Here is a 22,070-nt window from a genome sequence, read left to right on the forward strand (position 1 = left end):
CTGCAGAGAACACAGGACGGAAATGCCACAGGGACACGAGGAGGAGCCCGGGGGGCTGGGCTGGCACAGCCACGGGCTGAGGAAATAGAATGGCGCCGAGAGGCCAGATGACAGGAGGACAGAGTGTGCATCGGCCTTAGGGACTTAGGGAGGGCTGTTTGGCAGAGCCATTGGGCTAATGCCGGGTTCCTGAGTGTGAGAAGTGAGCGGGAAGGTCACGAGGAGATGGGGGCACGACAGCTCCCAGGAGGAGGGGTGCAGCTGCGGGCTCCCCAGCCCCTTCCAGCTCTGGAAGCCCGGGGACGGGCCAGATGCTATCCCCACTGCCTGGTTGCAGCTCACTGTGCCTCTGCTGCCACCAGCCTCTCCTCAGAAGACCCGGCTCCCCCCGGTGCTGAGCTGCAGCCTCCTGCCGCTTTCCTTGTACTCGCGCTCTTCAGGCTTCATTTGCTCTCTTTAATTTTCTCATCTTTGTTTTGTTTTTTTGCGGTTGTATCACGTAGACAGTGTCCTTTGGCATCCAAATCTAGTAGGTTTGAGCTTGGGATTGAGAGTAGCAAGACTCTGGCGAGCAAGGGATTCATCCAAAAATTGACCCGCGTTAATTTGGATCATGCGTTTGGGGGCAGGAGTTTGGGGCGTGCACGCATGGGGCCACCCCTCAATGTCTTCTGTCCTGCTCTTCCGTCTGAGTTCCTGGCCAGTGGCACTGTGGAATGGTTCTCAGGTCCTGCTACAGGGAGGTCGGGGCTGCAGGAGTGACGGGGACCTCCACGCCTCTGCTCTGGCTTTGCATTCCCCACGGGCTCGTCAGGAATCCACTGCAGTCAAACCTTCGGTGTTTTCCCACTTGCTTATGCTGAGTCAGACCCCCCGTCTGGTCTTGGGTCACGGGCTTTTGCGCCGTTTGTCCCCATTCAGATTTGCCGCATTAGATTCAGCTCGGCGTGCCAACTTGGCAAGGCCCTCAGGGGTCTTTGCTCCTGTCGTGGCTTGGGATTCTTTGTAGGTTTAGTAAACTTGGCTTTAAAGCCACCTTCTCAAGGCACTAAGTTGCTGAAGAACAGGCACCTTCACCCTGGAGCCCTCTGTCCACACCCCGTTTTACCTCCTGTCCCCTCCCGAGGAGGGGCCAGTCTGCACGTGGCTAACGCAGTTCTAGCAACACCGGCTGTGTGATCATTTCCGTCCTGTTTAACCTCAGGGTCTGTGGGCTCACAGTCACATCCTGGTGCTGGCAAGGAGCTCCTGGGGGCATTTGCCCAGTCTGCGCTCCCACGGAGTCGGCCGACACCCTCCAGGCACTGCTGTAACAGTCCCAACACCCGCCGCCCCAGGCAGATGTACAGTCCCCTCCTCCTACAGGTGAGGCACCGAGACACAGCCATGCCAAGTGCCGGGGCTTTCCAGGGCCCCACGACGGGCCCATGCTTCCTGCATCTTCCCAGCTGTCGAGGTTGGGGCTTGGGGCGGGCTGCCTAGTCTCTGGCCTGCTCTCCCTGCATCCAGCCTCAACCTTTCTGCTGCATCCTCTCTGCACAGCTGCCAAAGGGTCTTTCTGGATCAAGGCTCCACTCAGAGGGAGGACTCGGGGTGGTGTCCCGGAGAGGACAAGGACCGCAGCACACTCTGCATCCCAGAGCCCAGTACAGGCCCTGGAACACAGTGGGTGCTCAAGAAATGTATCAGTGCATCTTTATTCAACCCTCTCTCCTCTCTTCTGAAAGAATTCCCACCATGAAGCTGGAGAGGATGCGTTGGCTAGTGGTAGAAACAGGCCAGGTGCTAGTTGGCCTTCTGAGTGTCTGAGGAGGACGTGCCTCTGGGTTTCTGAGGGGCCGGCTGTGCCCTCCCTGGGTCTGGAGGGCCGTGGGAAGGCAGCCGGCCCTGTGGGGAGCAGGGGCACCTGCTCATCTACCTGGGGCCCTGCCAGCCACAGTCAGGAAGAGCAGCCTCAGAGGAAAGACTGTCCAGGTCTCGGCTAGAGGCGGAATGTTCTAGGAGTGAGACCTTGGTCACCAACCCCGGGGCTCGTCCATCACCCCTCGTGAAGGGCTCAGGGACTAGAGGCCAGGGCAGGGGCCAGGAGGGCTCTGCCAGGCTCTGGAGCCTTGGCCACGTCTCCCTGTTGGTAGCAGGGCCCTCTCGGCTTTTTGAGAAGTGTTATCTGGAGGGCAGCAAGGAGGAGGAGGGCTGGTCAGCCCGAGAGAGGGGCGGGGGCTAGGAGCCAGGGCTGCTGGGCGTGTGTGGTCGGGGTCCAGGCCCCCAGGCTCCACAGGCCCCACGTCAGACCCGTGTGCCCCCTACCCTGACCCTCAGTTGATTCCTGCTCCCACTTCACACCCCAGCTTGGGAGACCCCCTCAGGGCTCCCCTTCAGCAGCATCAGAGGGGTCAGGCGGCTCGTCTCCAGCTTTGCTGTGTGGGCCGGGGCAGCCCGCATCCTCTGTTCCTTTGTCTGTCAAGTGGGGTAATAACGCTCCCTCCTCCTACTGTTGTTGTGAGGCTTAGATGAGGTAATGTGTGTAAAATAGCGAGGCAACGTCTGGCACAGAGGGAGAACCAAATGCGTTTTCTCATCAGCCCAGAGATCTTGAAAGCCTGCCAGGTGCCGTTGCGGGGGACAGCAGGGAACAAACAAGGAGCCTCTGCCCTCTCTGGCTCCATTTCTATGGCAGGAGCTGCCCAGGGCAGGGCAGGCTGGAAGCTGTTGGCGGGAACCCCAGGCTCCCCAGCCCCGTTCCTTGACTGGAGGGCATTCTCAAAGTCTGGGTGGGGGGCACAGAGGGCGTGGAGGCGGGGGGGGCCTGAGATCTGACGGGCCCGAGCCAAGGACCGCCCTGCCAGCGAGGGCTAGGGTTAGGCCAGAGGACACGTGGCCCTCTGATGCTTCAGTCTCCCCCTCTTCCACGTGGGCTTGCAGTGTGCTCTCGTGGCTTCTGTAAGGACCGTACGTTTGGTCGTTTGCTCCACGGCAGCCATCGACGCCATCTCTCACTGGTGCAGGGAACACAGCAAAGGCCTGCTGCCTCAGAGCTGATGCCCGGCGGGACCATGGGCAGTCGCCAGAGAGAAGGATGATGAGGGTGGTGGTGATGCAGGCCGTGGGGAGGCGTAATGCGGGGAAAGGGTGAGCAAGCGGAGGCCATGGCCTTCAGTACAGACTGGTCGGAGGGCCTCCCCAACAAGGTGACACTTGGGAGGGGACTCGAGGTGGGGGCAGGACAAGAAATTAGGATGTTGAGGGGCAGGCCTTCTAGATAGAGGGCCAGCCAGTGCAAAGGCCCTGGGCACACGAGCAGGCCTGCCGCACTTTTGAAAACCATCCAGGAGGCCTGTGAGATGGAGGGGAATGAGCCACGGAGAGAGAGGTGGCAACCGAGTCAGAGAGGCAGAGGGCGGCGTGTGGGGCTCACACAGGGGTTTGGGTTTTACACCCGGTGGGACGTTAAGGCTCGGAGGCTTTGGAGTGAAGGGAGGAGCTTTAACCACCAGTTCACGTGACTGCATGACCTGTGACCCCAGGGCTGCAGGACACTCGTCTCTGTTGGGTCCTCGAGTCCACTCCCAGCGCTCCACGGGCTCTGGGTGAACCCTGCAGGGCAAGTGCATGGGCCCTGCCTGGCCCTGCCACTGCCCTTGCCCCTCGGCTCCAGGTAGAGTCCAGACGTCCCTGCCTGCCCCCTCCCCTCTGCACCTGCAGCTCCTCAAAGCGCACGCCAGCTTCATGCCTGACGATGCCCGCCCCTCCACTGCACGCTTCCCTGGTCCTCACATCTCCCGTGAGCTGGGCACTCTGCCACCCTGCCTCCACACCAGCCTGCACGCCCCCAGCCCATGCCCGCCCCTGGCTCCGGCTCCAGGTGCCTCTGTGTCAGACCCTTGCCGGCCCTGCGGCTGAGGGCAGACCTGCCTTCCCAGCTCTCAGCTCAGCCCTATCGAACAGAACCTTCACGAGGGATTTTCATTAGGAATCTCTGTGAACACAGAGGGAAGCAGCCGGGGACAGAGGGGCCTGGTTTTAGGCCTGAATCTGGAGAGCGGTGGGAGAGGGGCTGTGAGGTCACGGCAGGCTGGACTGTCTCATCTGGGGAGTGAGTTTGTCTTGAAGGTCAGATGACCCTGAGGCTGAGAGCTGAGGTCAGGTAGGGGCCTGCACGTGGTGCTCAACACCTGGTTGTGGTGACAGACTTCTGACACTTGGGGTCCCATCTGCCCACGCTCAGGGCTGGCAGAGGGAGAGCTGCTAGAAGGGGAGCAGCTCAAGGCCAACATGCACATGCTGGGTTGGCCTGATAAGGTCACCAAGCTGCATGTCAGATATTGGGATTGGCACAGGGCATTGGCCACCCCCATCAGCAGCCACTCAGACCTTCCTGCCCTTGGCCCTGAGGCTGCCCCGGTCCCCATGCCTGCAAGTGAGCCCTGGGCGGGGCTCCGGTTGGATCAGGGGGGCAGAGTTGCCCGCACTTCTTCCTGTGACTTTTTTTTTTTTTTGCGGTACGCGGGCGTCTCACTGCTGTGGCCTCTCCCGTTGCAGAGCACAGGCTCCGGACGCGCAGGCTCAGCGACCGTGGCTCACGGGCCCAGCTGCTCCGTGGCATGTGGGATCTTTCCGGACCAGGGCACGAACCCACGTCCCCTGCATCGGCAGGCGGACTCTCAACCACTGTGCCACCAGGGAAGCCCCCCTGTGACGTATTTGGCCAGCCTTTTCTGCCTGGTCCTAGGAAAGTGTCTCTTCTCTCCTCCCTTCTTCAGCAGATCAGAAATAAAGACTTTCCCAAACCCAGTGTCCTTAGAATCTGCTGTTTGTGCCCTGGGTTTGTGACCCGAGGACTCGCTAGAGCTAAGCTCATTTGCTTGGTGGTGATGATGGACACCTGCTTGGGCTGACCAACGCTTAGACTCCCCGTGACAGTCCTCTCCTCCTAGCGTCTTGCACCACAGTGTTTAGGCTGATGTCCCGCAGCTGGGATACTCTGACCCCAGAACCCCTCTTTGGCCAGTCTGGGTCCTTGAGCCCCAGCTTGAGGAATTTCATGCTACAGTTTATGATGTAGATGAGTACCTTCTCTGGTGCACTCTCTTAATTTGTCGTGTTACTGAAAAATCTGGTTATAGGAGGGAATCCTAAAAAAATACGGTTTGCTAAAATGCTTGTTTTGAAAATGTGAATTTGTTTCAACATGGTTGATATATTTAGGAGCAATCTGAACATAAGGCAAATTCCGTTTGTTTACGTGCAATTTTGTTTATGAGAAATGGGTGAAAACAGAAAGCAAAAACTGCACCCAGATGAATGGACCACAGCAACATAGGAACGTGCAAAACACACACACCTCAGACATCTGCCAGTGCCTCAGTTCACTGCCTCCTCTCTGTGCTGAGCCACACCTCGCCACATCCGGGTCACAACTTCCCATCCGATTTCAGACAACTCACTTCATAGTAACCCACAAGCCACGACCCTGCCCCCGCCCACTTCTATAAACTGGCTTCAGGTCTTCTTCAAGGCAAATGCCATATTTATTGTAGTATTTTTGGTATTTCTTAACCATGTAACATATATAAAACTGTGCTATCGTTTTTATTAGGTTGTTGAGACTTCTTAAATATCTCATTGATGACGTTTTGAGTACTGTGCCTCTAGCCTCATTTTCCTCAAAAGTCTTGTGGCTTTTCTTGTGCTGGTTGGACACACCTGAGCTGCCGCTGGACTCTGGTAGTTACTGAACCTCCGAGAGCCACAGGCTCCTCATCTGTGAAGCCTCCCGAATGTTCATTTGTCCATTCGGCACCCGAGGACTCGGGCACGTCTGTCTGTGTGCAGATGCATGCCAAGCTCTGGGCACACGGTGTGGACGAGACCACTGCTCCAGCAGAGACGCATGGAACGAGGGCCACAAAGGCATCAGAGCAGGTGGTGGGATGGGGGATGGCGGGCAGGGTGGACTACAGGGCCTCTGAGGGGACATCGTGTCTGAGAGCTGGGATGAGGGGCGGAGCAAAGGTCCTGAGGCAGGAACCGGCAGGCCACGTAGAAGCAGAGCCAGAAGGCTGTGGGGCAGGACAGCGTGAACCAGGGGAGGCGCCGGTGGCATGCCTGGGGCCTGTCCACGGGATGTAGGCAGAGCAGGTTGGGGCAGGACAGCGTGAACCAGGGGAGGGGCTGGTGGCACGCGTGGGGCCTGTACATGGGATGTAGGCAGAGCAGGTGGTTGGGGAGCCATGTGACAGGGGGTGTGTAAGCTCATACCCAGTGCTCTCTAGGCGTCAGCCGCCGTTTGACCCTGTGCTGAGAGCAGGGTGAGGCGGAGAGCCAGGACTGGGGAGAGTGGAGCAGGGTGCTGAGTGTGCAGGCTGGTAGCAGGGCTGCTTGGTCATGCCGAGGTCCATGAAATGTCCCTGGGAGGACACCAGGCCACCTTGCCCTGTGAGTGCCCTCCCAGCCTCGGACTGCCTCAGGATGGGCTGGGAAAGGCCCGTCAGAGGGGGCTGAGCCAGGGCGCGAAGTGGTGGGACAAGGGGCATGGAGCAGGCCCTGTGCACCTGGGGGAGGGAGGGCAGATGGGCGCGGGAGGGAAACAGGGTGGGCTGGGAGGGGAGAAGGCTTGAGGGCTTGCCGGTTTGCACCTGGCCGGACAGGAGGAGCAGGGTGAGAGGTGTGTGGCCGGGATGCAGTGGTGGGATGGGCAGTGCCCCAAACGGTGAGGTCCTTAAGTGGGAGGCTGGTCTGGTCCATTCCCAGAGCACCTGGGCTGCGGGGAGCCTCAGTGGGCCTTGGTTTGGGAGCCTGCAGGTCAGGAGGTGAGCTCGCTGTGGGGGAAGGAGGGTGAAATCCTGCGGGGAAGTGAGCATGCAGAGCCGGAGCCGGAGCCTGCGGCACTCAGCGGCTGAGAATCAGGGGAGGGCTGGGGAGGGCTGGGTGACTGCTGAGGGCAGCACGGAAGTGGGGAGAATGAAGGAAAAGAAGGCCAGCAGAGACTCGGTGAGTGGGACCTTCCAAGAAGCACGTGGAAGGGCCTGCGCCGGCAGAAGTGGCAACAGATGACGGACAGACACTTGCAGACGATGTTAGAAATGGCAAATTCAGAGGGAAGTGAGAGCAGGGCACAGTCAGCGGGGAAGTGTCTCGCCCACCGACACAGTGCGGGGGATGGAGTGCACTTCTGGGTGGCCTGGACGCTCCCTGAGGCCCCTTGAGGGAATCACCCACGGGAGGCTAATCCTTTTCCTTCGTGTGTCACCTGTACCTTGAGGGAGCCCTCCCATTCCCACACTCCCTCCACTCTGGACTCGGGCAGTGCTGTGTGCTCTTTGACACACAAGGCAATTCAACAGGGACTAGATTTACTGAGCAGCAGTTGTGTGCCATACACCGTGCTGGGTATCCAGGTGGCCATGGTGGCATCACAAGCATTACAGAGAATTACAGTAAGTGGAGCACACAGATCGACAGACAGCGACCACACAGTGGGCGAGGGCTTTGCTGGGGAAGCCGAGGCAAAGGGCATCTAGCCCTGGCTGGGGGTCAGGGGTGCGCCCCAGGGGAATGACTTCTGAAGATCTAAACCCTGGAAGGAGCCAGCCAGGTTAGAGGAATATCGGGTGGGGAAAGGGAGGGGAAGGTACAAAGACCCAGAGTCAAGGGAGTTTGGGGCAGCTGAAGTGTACAGAGCAGGGACAAGAGACGGGGAGGCCGGGCAATCGTCAAGGCCCTGAGGCCCCGTCAGACAGCCTGGACTTTATCCTGGGTGCTGGGTGCTGGGTGGAGGGGCGGGCAGTGCTTGTCACCCAAGGGGGCTGTCCATTTGCAAGTGCGTGTGGGCTTTCTCGTGTCACACGGACGGTGGGGTGTCAGTACCCAAAATGCTAAGCCCTCCTGCGCTGTGCTGGGCGGTCCAGCACCACATGTTTTCTGCCCAAACGCAGGAGTGTCTCTGTTAGAAACACTGCGTCTTCAATGGGCAGCCAACAAAGAGTATTTTAGTTTCCAAACGTTCGTTTTTAATCTTGTTGTTAATTTAAAATTTTGTTACCTTGTGGTCAGAGAGCAAAATTGTTACAATATTGTTCCATGTAGCTGCCATTTCTTTCATTTCGACTGTTGGACACTCTGCCCTTCTGTGCATGTACCACAGTTTATACATCCATAATCTTGTCTGTGGACGTCTGAGTTGCTTACAGGTTTTCGCTAATACGAACAAAGACACTGTGAACATTCTTTTACGTGTCCCCAGGCATACAAGTGCAAAAATTTATGTTGGGCATACCTAGGAGTAGAATTCTGGGTTGTAGAAATGTAAGTTTCCAACTTCACAAGATAATGTCAAATTGATTTGCTAATTGGCTTGCTCACCAGCAAAGCTCAAGTGATCCTGTTGCTGTGTATCTTCTCCAGCGCTTGGTATTGTCAGAATTCTTGATTTTTTTTTCCCATTGGATGGATGGTACTGGTATCTCATTGTAGTCTTGGTTTCATTCAGCCAGTGCCAGCCACTGCTTTACGACTAGACTTGCATCCTCTTGATAATTTATAAATTTATTTATTTTATTTTTGGCTGCGTTGGGTCTTCGTCGCTGTGCGTGGGCTTTCTCTAGTTGCAGCGAGCGGGGGCTACTCTTCGTTGCGGTGCGCCGGCTTCTCATCACGGTGGCTTCTCTTGTTGCGGAGCACGGCTTCTAGGCACGCGGGCTTCAGTAGTTGTGGCTCGCGGGTTCTAGAGCGCAGGCTCAGTAGTTGTGGCGCACAGGCCCAGTTGTTCCGCGGCATGTGGGATCTTCCCGGACCAGCGCTCGAATCCGTGTCCCCTGCATTGGCAGGTGGACTCCCAACCACTGCACCACTGGGGAATCCCCCCTTGATAATTTCTGAGGTTAACAGGTCATCCGTCATATGTTTCATGGCCATTTCTCTTACTCTTCTGTGAGATACACACTGCAGTGTCCATCGGGGGATCTTCTTAGTCCACTAAATCCCCAGCCCCATCTGTAAGATGACCAAGGGCCACCCTTGGCAACCATCTGCTCAGATGTGCAGGAAATACAGTTGGCCAGCAGGGGAGCTACATCTTCTTTTTCTGAAGGAATCATGGAGCGATTTATACAGCCATCAAGGCTACATCTTTGGACCCACAGGTGACAGCTCACACGCAAGGGGATGAGATTCATGCTGGGCAGGGCTTCCAAACCTTACGCCTCACAGGAGCCATATATCTTGCGACAGTTGCATAGGTGTAGCTTCCAGCGTCTCCACAAGAGACGTGCTCTGCTTCAAGAGTCACTGTCCTCCAGGAAGCCAGAGTTATGGCTTCTCTCAGGCGTTCATAGTTCATTTCTAGTTCCTGCCTGTCCACATCGTGCATCTTCTAATAGGGGCGATTGTTACCGTAAGCAGTGTTGCCTAGTTAAATTGTTGACATTCTACCTTTATCTGGTTACCAGGGGAACATAGCTAGACAATTAACCAAAGGGCAAATTCTCAAGCAGAAGAGGAAGCGGTTTTGTTATACTTTTGCCTACATTCATTTAAAAAAATCAACTCTATCAAGGTGTAATTCTCGTGCAATAAAATGTACCCATTTTAAGCATACAATCTGATGAGTTTTGACAAACCTGTATACCATGTGAGCACCACTGCAACAGGGTATAGAATTTTTCTATTACTCCAAAGTTTCCCCGTGCCTTTTCCTAGCAATTCTCACCTCCCATCCCTGGTCCTAATAGATTAGTCTTCTCTGGAGTAGTAATCATACAGTATATGTTCTTTTGTGTTTGCATGGTGTTTTTGAGATCCGCCCTTGTGGTTGTGTGTGTTACTAGTTTGTTCCTTTTTTATGGCTAAGTAGTATTCTGTTACGTGACTATCACGATTAGTTTATTCCTTCACCCGTCGATGGGCATTTCAGTCATTCCTATTTTTGGTAATTATGAATAAAGCTGCTATGAACACGTGTATAAATCTTTGGTTAAAAATCTAGGAGTAGAACTGCTAGATCATATGGTAAATATGTATTATAAACTACCAAATTGTTTTCCAAAGTGGTTATACCGTTTTACTTTTCCACCAGCAGTAAATGAGAGTTCCAGTTGCTCTACATCCTTGCCAGTATGTTAATGTAAATGTTTAAATTTCAGCTATTCTAGTGAATGTAGAGTGGCATCTCATTGTGGCTTTAATTTGCATGTCCTTGATGGCTAATGATTTTGAAAATAATTCATGTGCTTACTGGCCATTTCTATATCTTCTTTTATGAGGTTCCTGAAATCTTTTGCCCATTTAAAAAAATTAGGTTGCGTGTCTTCTAATTATGAAGTTGTAAAAGCACTTGTATGTCTGGATACAAATTCTTTGCCAAATATATGTATTGAAAATATTTTCTCCAAGTTGTGCCTTGTCTTTTCATTTCCTTTTTATTTATTTATTTACTTATTTATTTGGTTGCATTGGGTCTTAGTTGCAGCAAGCAGGCTCCTTATTTGGGGTTCGAGGGCTCCTTAGTTGTGGCAGATGGACTCCTTAGTTGCAGCATGCATGTGGGATCTAGTTCCCGGACCAGCGATCGAACCTGGGCCCCCTGCATTGGGAGTGTGGGGTCTTAACCACTGCGCCACTAGGGCATTTCCTTTTGAAGAGCAAAAGGTTTTAAGTTTATCCAAAAAAATGTGTTAAATGGTCTGTGCTTTTTGTGTCCTATCTAAGAAATCTGCCTACTCTAGGGCCATGAAGATATTCACCTACATTTTCATGTCGAAGTTTTTGTAATTTTAGTTTTTACATTTAGGTCTATGATCCATTTTAAGTTAATTTTTGTGTATGACGTGAGGTAAGGGTTGAGGTTGTTCTTCTTTAATATTGATATCTAATTTTTCCGTTATCATTTTTAAAAGAAATATGTGTAGGTCTATTTCTCTATTCTCTAGGTCTGTAGGTCTCTAGGTCTGTAGGTCTCTATTCTCTATTCTGTTCCACTGATCTATATGTCCCTCCTTAGGACAGTATCACACTGTCTTGATTATTATAGCCTTAGAGTGAATTTTGAAATCAGGTCTTCCAACTTTTTTCTTCTTTTTCAAAATTCTTTTGGCTTTTCTAATTCTTTTGCATTTCCATATAAATTTTTTAAAGTATTTTTCATTTACCTTTGCATTAGCACTTAAAATACACACTTCTATTTCAAAATGCCATTTAAAAATTATTCTAATATAACAGCAGCAAACTATAATTCTGCAATTACAAAAGAGCTAAACGGGGATCTATAGTTAAGTTATTCTCATGTTTACAACTATGATTCTGAAACAGATACTACTTCAAAGCAGCTGTTACCAGCTCTTTAGGTTTGGTTTAAAAACACACACATAGTTGCTGGGAGGTTTATAATGTTGTATTCCGTGCACTGTTCTGAAAGGTTTCTTCAAGAGCCAGCCAGACCTTAAAAACAGTACTCAGTCCACAAGGCAGTCAGAAAGAGTTAAATTAAATGGGGTAGATAGGACTCCTACATTACATCAAAAGCATATGACAGTCTGCAGCGACTGGGAGCATGTTGTCCTCTTTACAACTAATTTTATCAGAAGAGTTTAAGAAGGTGGACATTGTACCACTATCAAGTGCATTTAAAAGTGACATGTTTTTGTGCTAATCTGACTCCCCTGAATGACCTATAGCTAGTGAACTAGTCACTAGGCAAATCAAGCCTGCAAGAAAGGAAGCCAGTATTCAAATTACCATGTTATTGTCTGACCCGCAGAATTTATTTTCAGCATAAACATATAACCTCAATATGAGATGTCTAACTAAAGCAAGCGCCACCGAGACCAAGACAGCATCTCCTCTTCCAAGGTTTAGGTTTTGCCCAGAATTCTCAATACATGGAATAGCCCATACCAAGAGCCACTGCTCCCACAACAAAGCCTTGGGCTGCCACACGCATGTGGATCAGGTGAACAGACATTTTAGTATTGTCCCTGCTCTTCAATTTATATAATCCATATGCAGCGATTGCTGCAAAACCTGCCATTGCAATGGGGACAAATGGTGCCTCTCTAGCTTTTCGGATGAGTTTAAATCCCTGATCTTCATCATATGAAGAAAGAGAAACATCTGTGTCACTTGACATAGTGATTGAAGAATAGACACCTGCACGACACCGCAGGCTCCAACCGGCTTCTCTCCATATAACTTTAAGGTGTTTGTCAATGTCTACGATAAAGCCTGCTAGGATTTTTTTTTTTTTTTTTTTTTTTTTTTTTTGCGGTACGCGGGCCTCTCACTGCTGTGGCCTCTCCTGTTGCGGAGCACAGGCTCCAGACGCGCAGGCTCAGCGGCCATGGCTCACGGGCCTAGCTGCTCTGCGGCATGTGGGATCCTCCCGGACCGGGGCACGAACCTGCGTCCCCTGCATCGGCAGGCGGACTCTCAACCACTGTGCCACCAGGGAAGCCCCTATCTTTTCGAATTAGAGTTTTCTCTGGATATATGCCCAAGAGTGGGATTGCAGGATCGTATGATAACTCTGTTTTTAGTTTTTTAAGGAACTTCTGTACTGTTTTCTATAGTCACTGCACCAATTTACAGTCCCATCAACAGTGTAGGAAGGTTCCCTATTCTCCACACCATTTCCAGCATTTATTATTTGTAGACTTTTTAATGATGCCCATTCTGACTGGTGTGAGATGATACCTCACTGTAGTTTTGATTTGCATTTCTCTAATAATTAGCAATGTTGAGCATCTTTTCCTGTGCCTGCTGGCCATCTATATGTCTTCTTCTTTTTTTTTTTTTGCGGTACGCAGGCCTCTCACTGTTGTGGCCTCTCCCTTTGCGTAGCACAGGCTCCGGACGCGCAGGCTCAGCAGCCATGGCTCACGGGCCCAGCCACTTCGCGGCATGTGGGATCATCCCGGACCGGGGCACGAACCCGTGTCCCCTGCATCGGCAGGTGGACCCTCAACCACTGCGCCACCAGGGAAGCCCTTCTCTCTTTTTTTTTTAGAAATTTATTATTTATTTATTTATTTATTTTTGGCTGCGTTGGGTCTTCGTTGCTGTGCGTAGGCTGTCTCTAGTTGCGGCCAGCAGGAGCTACTCTTCTCTGGGGTGTGCGGGCTTCTCACTGTGGTGGCTTCTCTTGTTGCGGAGCATGGGCTTTAGGCGCACGGGCTTCAGTAGTTGTGGCACGCCAGCTCAGTAGTTGTGGCTCAAGGGCTCTAGAGCACAGGCTTAGTAGTTGCGGTGCACAGGCTTAGCTGCTCCTCGGCATGTGGGATCTTCCCGGACCAGGTCTCAAACCCGTGTCCCCTGCACTGGCAGGTGGATTCTTAATCACTGCATCACCAGGGAAGTCCCCTATATGTTCTCTTTGGATAAATGTCTATTTATATCTTCTGCCCATTTTTTGACTGGATTGTTTGAGTTGTATGAGTTGTTTCTATATTTTGGAAGTAAAGCCCTTGTCGGTCGCATCATTTGCAAATGTTTTCTCCCATGCCGTAGGTTGTCTTTTTGTTTTGTTTATGGTTTCCTATGCTGTGCAGAAGCTTATAAGTTTGACTAGGTCCCATTTGTTTATTTTTGCTTTTATTTATTTGGCCTTGGGAGACCTAAGAAAACATTACTATGAGTTATGTCAGAGAACGTTTTGCCTATGTTCTCTTCTAGGAGTTTTATGGCGTCATGTCTTATATTTAAGTCTTTAAGCCATTTTGAGTTTATTTTTGTGTATGGTGTGAGGGACTGTTCTAACTTCATTGATTTATATACAGCTGTCCAGCATTCCAAGCACCACTTGCTGAAGAGACTGTCTTTTTCCCATTGTATATTCTTGCCTCCTTTCTCTAAGATTAATTGACTGTAGGTGTGTGTGTTTCTTTCTGGGCTATCTATTCTGTTCCATTGATCCATACATCTGTTTTTGTCCCAGTACCACTCTGTTTTGATCACTGTTGCTTTGTAGTATGGTCTGAAGTCTGGGAGGCTTATGCCTCCTGCTTTGTTCTTTTTCTTCAGGATTGCTTTGGCAATTCTGGGTCTTTTATGATTCCATATAAATTTTAGGATTGTTTTTTCTAGTTCTGTGAAAAACGTCATGGGTAATTTGATAGGGATCACATTAAATCTGTCGATTGCTTTGAGTAGTATGGCCATTTTAACAATATTAATTCTTCCAGTCCAAGAACATGGGATATCTTCCCATTTCTTTGAATCATCTTCAGTTTCCTTTATCAGTGATTTATAGTTCTCAGCATATAAGTCTGTCACCTCCTTGGTCAGGTTTATTCCTAAGTTTTTTTTTTAATGGGGTTTTTAAAGGGATTGCTTTTTTACTTTCTCTTTCTGATATTTCATTGTTAGTATAAGGAATACAATAGATTTCTGTATGTTAATCTTGTATCCTGCTACCTTGCTGAATTTGTTTATCAGTTCTAGTAGTTTTCGCATGGAGTCTTTAGGGTTTTCTATATATAGTGTCATGTCATCTGCATATAATGACAATTTTTCCTCTTCCCTTCCAATTTGGATACGTTTTATTTCTTTTTCTTGTCTGATTGCTGTTGCTAGGACTTCTAATACTACGTTGAATAGAAGTGGTGAGAGTGGGCATCCTTGTCTTGTTCCAGATTTTTGCAGGGAGGCTTTCAGCTTTTCACCATTGAGTATTATGTTGGCTATGGGTTTGTCATAAATAGCTTTTATTATGTTGAGATATGTTCCCTGTACAGTAAGTCCCCTACATACAAACCTTCAAGTTGTGAACTTTCAAAGATGCAAACGTGCATTCACATGTCCAATCACGTAAGTTAGTTCACACGTTTGGCATATTTTGTCACGCGTATGCATCCTCTACAAATGGTTGTGCTTTTGTGCACTTTATTGTACAGAACTGTATAGAGTATAGTAGTACAGTAGCTTTATTTCAAGCCCAGGCTGTCTGGAAGCAACCGTAAAAACGGCGGTGTGTAGCTGGTACTGCTAAGAAGCGCCAAGCGATAACGATGGAAACAAAAGTGAAAATAATTGAGAGGGTGGAGTGACAAGAGGAAGAAGAAGTAATTGAAGAACCGAAGAGATTCACGATGCAGGAAATGGCAAGGGCATTTTCTTTATTTGAGGAGACACTGTTAGTTTTTGAGGCACAGGACCCGAATGTAGAATGGTACACGAAGGTTGTAGCAGCCGTTCAGAATGCAATCCAGTGCTACCGTGTCATCTACGATGAGAAAAAAAGAGCTACTACCCAGAAATCACTGGATCGTTTTTTCAAGAGGGTAGATAGAATTGAATCCAGCAAGGAACCAGAGCCTGTGCCATCAACGTCAGGTGTGAGTGAGATTGCAGCTTGCCTTCCATTTCCTGTTGCTGACGATCCTTTGGCTCTACCATCTCCCACCTCCTCTCCCTCCTCCAGTCAGTAACTCTTCTTGCCTGTTCACTTGATGCCAGCCCCTGTATGCCAGCTGTTGTACTGTACTACTGTACTTTTCAAGGTACTGTACTGTAAGATTTAAAATGTTTTCTTTCTTTCTCCTTTCTTTATTATTATTATTATTTTGCGGTACGTGGGCCTCTCACTGTTGTGGCCTCTCCCGTTGCGGAGCACAGGCTCCAGACGCGCAGGCTCAGCGGCCATGGCTCATGGACCCAGCCACTCTGCGGCATGTGGGATCTTCCTGGAACGGGGCACGAACCCATATCCCCTGCATCGGCAGGTGGACTCTCAACCACTGTGCCACCAGGGAAGCCCATTTTTGTTTGTTTTTTTATGTATTATTTGTGTGAAAAGTATTATAAACCTATTACAGTACAGTACTATATAGCTGATTGTGTTAGTTGGGTACCTAGGCTAACTTTGTTGGACTTACAAACAAATTGGATTTAAGAAGGCGCTCTCGGAATGGAACTCGTTCGTATGTAGGGGACTTACTGTATACCCACTTTGGTAAGAGTTTCTATCATTAATCGATGTTGAATTTTATCAGAAGCTTTTTCTGCATCTATTGAGATGATCATGTGGTTTTTGTCTTTTCTTTTGTTGATGTGGTGTATCACATTGACTGATTTGCGTATGTTGAACCGTCCTTGTGACCCTGGGATGAATCTATCTTGATCGTGGTGTATGATCCTCTTTATGTGTTGTTGGATTCGGTTTGCTAATATTTTGTTGAGAATTGTTGCATCTATATTCATCAAAGATATTGGCCTATAATTTTCTCCTTTGGTAATGTCTTTGGTTTTAGTATCAGAGTGATGGTGGCTTCATAGAATGACTTTGGGAATGTTCCTTCCTCTTCAATCTTAGGGAGTTTTTTTGTTTTTTGTTTTTTTTAAATTACAGATTCTATTTCACTTCTAGTGATTGGTCTGTTCAAATGATCTATTTCTTCTTGATTCAGTTTTCATGGGATGTATCCTTCTAGAAACTTGTTCATTTCTTCTAGTTTGTCCAATTTGTTGGCATATAATTGTTCATAGTATTCTCTTATGGTTTTTTGTATTTCTGCAGTATTGCTTGTTATTTCTCCTCCTTCATTTCTTATTGTGTTTGTTTGGGTCCTCTCTCTTTTCTTCTTGGTGAGCCTGGCCAGAGGTTTGTAAATTTTGTTTACCCTTTCAAAGAACCAGTTCTTGATTTTATTGATTTTTTTCTATTGTTTCTCAAATCTCTATTTTATTTGTTTCCTCTCTGATCGTTATTATTTCCTTCCTTCTGCTGACTTTAGGTTTTATTTGTTTTTGTTTTTCTAATTCTTTTAGGTGGTAGGTTAGGTTGTTTATTTGAGATTTTTCCTGTTTTTTGAGGAAGGCCTATATCGCAATGAACTTCCCTCTAAGGACTGCTTTTGCTGCATCCCATAGATTTTGTATGGTTGTATTTTCATTGTCATTTGTCTCAAGGTATTTTTAAATTTCTTCTTTGATTTCATCATTGACCCATTGGTTTTCTTATTTCTTATTAATTTTCTTATTAAATAAGAAATACTTATTGGTATTTCTTATTTCTCTTTCTATGGTTGATTTCTAGTTTCATGCTGTTGTGGTCAGAAAAGATGCTTGAAATAATTTCTATCCTCTTAAATTTGTTAAGGCTTGCTTTGTGTCCTAGTATGAGGAAGTATGACCATATCTTAATTAATTATATCTGCAATGACCTCATTTCCAAGTAAGGTCACATAATGAGGTACTGGAGATTGGGACTTCAACATTTGAATTTTGAGGGGACACAATTCAATTCATGACAGTGGACTCTTAAAAAAATTGGAAAATTTTAGAGGTAAGCATAACCTTCTTTTTGTGTCAGTTTTGGTAGATTGTGGGTTGATGTCCTATTGTTTGGGGAAATTTTCAGGTGTTATCTCTTCAGACATTACTTCTCCATTCTTTCTCTCTTCTCCTCTGGGACTCTACATATGTGTATTTTTTACTCTTTCCCCACCTATTATACTATTTCCTCTATCCATTCTTTTTTTCCCTTTGTAAGTTTGGATATTTTCTATTGACCTTTCAGTTCACTAATCCTTTCTTCTGACTTGTCTAATTGACCCTTAAACCCATCTATTGAATTTTTAGTTTCAGTTAATTGTATTTTTCCATTCAAGATGCTCAGTTTGATTCTTTTTATAGAATTCAATTCTCTGGGAAATCTCCATATTATCTTCCATGTATCTCCATTTCCCCCTGCATTTTGCTTAACATATCAATCATATTTATTTTAAAGTCCTTTTTTGCTATCTCCCATCTTTGAGTCACTTTTAGGTCTGTTTCTGTCATCTCATTTTTCCTCTTGGTTTTCAGTCATATAGTTCTGTCTTTTGAAATGCCTAGCAATTTCTAACTGACAGCTTGTGTGTTGAAAGACCGTAGAGGTTCCGGGTGATGTTATCTTCTTACAGGAAGATAGAGTCTGCAGATAAAGTGGGGCCAATTACATTCAACCCTTGGGGCAGAGATGAGGCAAGTCCGGATTGTGGCTTTGGTAAGGCTCTGTTCTTAAGGCTCCCTGATAGTTGAGAGCCTGCGGTTTCGCCAGGGCTCCTTCCCCTGGTAGGTCCTAAATGCTAATTCTTGTTTCCTCAGCACAACCTCTCTAAATCCCATAGCTGTAAGTCTTCCCTCACAGCCGCAGGGTCTCCCTTCACATTTATTTTTGCATTCCGGCTCATTTGTTTAAAAGTTTAGAAGTATTTTATCTGGCAGTTTTATGTGTTAAGAGTAGGAGTCAGGATCTCGGGTCAGTCAGTCCGCCATCCTGACAGGAAGTCCTCTGAAGGCATTTAAGCAGGGACATGCCATCATCTCTTTGTCTGTGGTGCCGAGGATGGTTTGGGTCTGCTCAGAGGTGGTCATGGCCTTGACTCGAGAGAAGGGCATAGGTGAGAGAGGCACTTGGAAGATACCACCCAAAATGCCCCAGGGTCGTCATAGCAGTTGCGGTGGAGAGGAGGATTCTGAACCTGGTGCTAGAGCCCTCCCACATCCGGGAAGCTGCTGGATACCAGCGAAAAGCAGACCAGAGTTGGATGAAGGAGAGGAGAGGGCACAGGTTTCAAAGGAGGAAGTTGCTGCACAAGAGCCCGAAGGTTTGCGGGGGTGGACATGTGGGTGACCTTGTGAACTGGGTCCCGGGGGATGAGGGCCCACGGGGAGAAGAGGCCTTCTTTAGCAGTGAAGGTGGGAGTTGAGAGGTTGTGGGTGTGCATGTGTGTGTGTGTTTGTGGTGGGTGGTTTGCATCTGGGGCGTTCTGAAAGGTCTCCAGTGCCTGACAAGCCTGAGACGAAGGAGACACTCAGGAACACAGAACGTTTGGCAGCAGACGGGCCAAGCCATGCTGCTGGCTGGGGTGCAGCGTCTGGGCCCCGATGGGGAAGGGCTGCCTTGGGAGCTACAGCCCCAGGACCAGGCCTGCACCCATGCCTCCCCTCCCAAGCGCCCTCTGCTCCCCAGGCCCGGCCCTCCCTGCCGCCCCGTCACTGTGGTCCTCGCCGATTTTCCTGCCTTTATTCAAACCACTTCTGGGCTCTTCCCTGGAAAACCCCAGTGGCTCGTCACTGCCTGAGAAATAGAGTTCAGACTCGAGCTTTACATCCACAGCTGTCACACCCAACCTCGACCCCTCAACTCTCCCACATCCACTTTCTTCCACCTGGCTCCCCCAAGTGGGCCTCCATGCGTTTCCTGGGCTTTCAGTCTTGCTGCCTGCACTCCTGAAATGCCCCCTCCTGATGCCGATGCTGAGCCAGAGTCCGGAAGTCTGCAGCGTTCTCTGCCCCGCTCTTGGGGCAGTTGGTGCCTGTGCGGCTCGTGCCACGTAGAGTTCCTCCGCTCATCGCGCGGTCGACACCAATGGCACGCCCACTCTGGACTAGATGCTGGCCTGGGCGTTACAATGCACAGGTCACAGTCCCTGTCCTGAAGGCACTACCAGCTCTGAGATGCTGACGGTAGCCCTGGTTAGCAGGGCAGGTGGCACAAGGCATCTGTGGGCATGCTGAGTGAGCTGGGGTCCTGGGCTGGCCTCTCACCGTGGTTTTCAGCAGGCACCAGCGATGGTGTTGCTTTTTTTGCAGGGCAGGGAATGTGACGGAGACTTTGTGTCGTTTAATCTTTTTTTTCCTTTATAAATTTATTTATTTTAGGCTGCGTTGGGTCTTTGTTGCTGCGCGCGGCCTTTCCCTAGTTGTGGGGAGTGGGGGCTACTCTTTGTTGTGGTGCGCGGGCTTCTCACTGCGGTGGCTTTCCTTTTTTGTGGAGCACGGGCTCTAGGCACGTGGGCTTCAGTACTTGCAGCACGTGGGCTCAGCAGTTGTGGCTCACAGGCTCCAGAGCGCAGGCTTAGAAGCTGTGGCGCATGGGCTTAGTTGCTTCACGGCATGTGGGATCTTCCTGGCCCAGGGCTCGAACCCGTGTCCCCTGCATTGGCAGGTGGATTCTTAACCACTGAGCCACCAGGGATGTCCTGTGTCGTTTAATCTTGAAAACAAGAATGGACTTAATGATTACTCATGTAAATACACACTTTTGATTGGAGAATAAATTAGTCCTCCTCACATAGTGGCCTTAGTATAGCGAGCTGTGTCCAGGCTCCAGAGGAAGCCCACAGGACACCCTGTGGCTGAACAGGTCAGGCTTACTGCTCACTGCGGCACGCGGCGGGGGACCACAGGAAGGGGGCCTGGAAGGATTTCCTGTGGGACTTGGCTTGTTTGGGTGAATTGGGGTGGGCTTAAAGAAGCAGTGCTTTGCTTGGGATTCCATACTGGGTATCTCAACACCTCTTCTTTGGAAGGGGGACGGACTAGGGGCCGGCTCAAGCTGTCCATTCTGAAGAGCCAGCAGCTGCTCAGATGAGGCAGGACAGGATGCACGCAGTAGGTCTTCTTTATGGCTTGGACAATGCCTGCCTCTGGTCTGTGTTCAGACACGATTACAGAAGAGTCCTCTCCTCTTGACCCAATCCGGCACAGAGGGGCCTTGTCTGATGCAGTTCTGCATGTGAAACTGCATATTCTAAACAGCAGCCCACCAGGGCCTGTATCTGAGTGTGCCAGGCTGGCCCCTACAACGCTAGGGCCTCGCTGATGGGACCAGGCCAGCCCCTGGATGTTGGGGGCTGCTTCTCTCCTCACCTGAACAATCTCCCCTGCCGACCTCCCCACTGCTGTGGCTGCTTCTGCACACTCACCCACCCGGTCAGATCACAAGCTGCCCTTTTCTCCTTTCCAGGGGGACACAGCAGACAGCAGGCCAAACTCCATCGGCAGAGATGCCCTGCCCGCCTCGACCAGGCCCATCCTGAGCCCTTTGTGGCACTGCCAGCTGCCCCAGCCCCGAGCCCCACCTGATCTCCTCTCTGCACACCTCATCTGCTTCCTCCCTGCTTTCTTCACCTGTTGGCACCCACCCCTTCTCCTGGACATTCTCTTGCCGGACGCATCTTCCTGAACCCACAGCCAGCTGTGGCTCCTGCCAGAGGCCCCTTCACCGGCAGGACAGATCCAAGCCCTCACCCACGTGCAGCCCTGGCCTTCCCTCCTGCGGTGGCCCCGCCCTGGCCCACACCTGCAGCCCCTGGTCGTCCCCAGGGAGCCTCTCCCAGGGACTAGCTCAGCCAAGAGTTTGTCCTCCTTGAACTCCCTGAGAAAACACCGTCCCTGCACATCTCGCTCGGCATTTATTCCTGAGCCGCTCCTCTTGCCTCTGCTGGCGTTCTCTTCAACCACCCGGATGCTCCGTGTTTTCTCCCCTGCGTGGAATCCTCACGGGCCTGTGGGCTACCGCGGAGCAGGTTCCCGTGCGCTTGGAGCGCCTGCAGGCGGGGTCCCTTGGATGAGGAGCCGCGCCTGCTCGAGGAGAGGTGGGGAAGGGGAGCCGCGTCGCCTGCCCGCGCTTGGCAGGTGAGCAAAGCAGAGGGACCGAGGGTAGCCGTGAGGCGCGAGGTGGTCTCCAGGAAGGGCCCTGGTGGTGAGGACGGCGGTGTGCGTCGGGCCTGGGGAAGTGGGGCCCGCCTGTGGCTCAGGCCGAGGAGCTCGGGGACAGCGGAAGGCCAACGCAGGCAGCCATCGGGGAAGGGGGACTGCATCCCGCTGGCGACCATCAGGCGGGTGGTGTGATCAGTGTGTCGGAAGCACACCTGGCAGCTGGGCAGAGGCTTGGTGGAGGTGAGCTGACAGATGAGCACGAGGAGGGTGGGCAGGGAGAGGGGGTGGGGCAGGATGGGCGAGGGCAGAGAGGACAGACCCGTTTCCGGCCTGGGGGTCGGGTGGACGCCGACGGAGCTCACGCAGGAGCAGCAGGTACGGGGCAGGCCACAGCCGAGGCGCCCGCGGGCACGGGGGTGCTGGCTCGCAGTGTGGGGGGCCCTTCAGAGATGCTGGGGTGCTGGCGCCAGTTAAAGGAGTGGGTTGATGGGCTCGCGGGGAGGAGGTGAGAGAGGGCTGGATAGCGGGCCCTGTGGGGGAAGGCCACGGTCAGGAGTGTCCCCTGGGGCTAGGAGCTCAGGAGAGCTCAGTGCAGGGAGGCGCTCAAAGCGACCGAGCCCCGGGCAGCGGAGGGACCCCTCTGTGGGAGGCTG

The 22,070-nt window shown here is 50.8% G+C and overlaps 1 pseudogene; it reads right to left on the reverse strand.

The window, feature by feature from the left end:
- Nucleotides 1-11,549: 11,549 nt before the first annotated feature.
- On the reverse strand, nt 11,550-12,167 carry LOC137210412 (HIG1 domain family member 1A, mitochondrial pseudogene; annotated as a pseudogene).
- Nucleotides 12,168-22,070: the final 9,903 nt, after the last annotated feature.

Source organism: Pseudorca crassidens, chromosome 17 (assembly GCF_039906515.1).
Source record: "Pseudorca crassidens isolate mPseCra1 chromosome 17, mPseCra1.hap1, whole genome shotgun sequence".
In the NCBI taxonomy this organism is placed as follows: Eukaryota; Metazoa; Chordata; class Mammalia; order Artiodactyla; family Delphinidae; genus Pseudorca; species Pseudorca crassidens.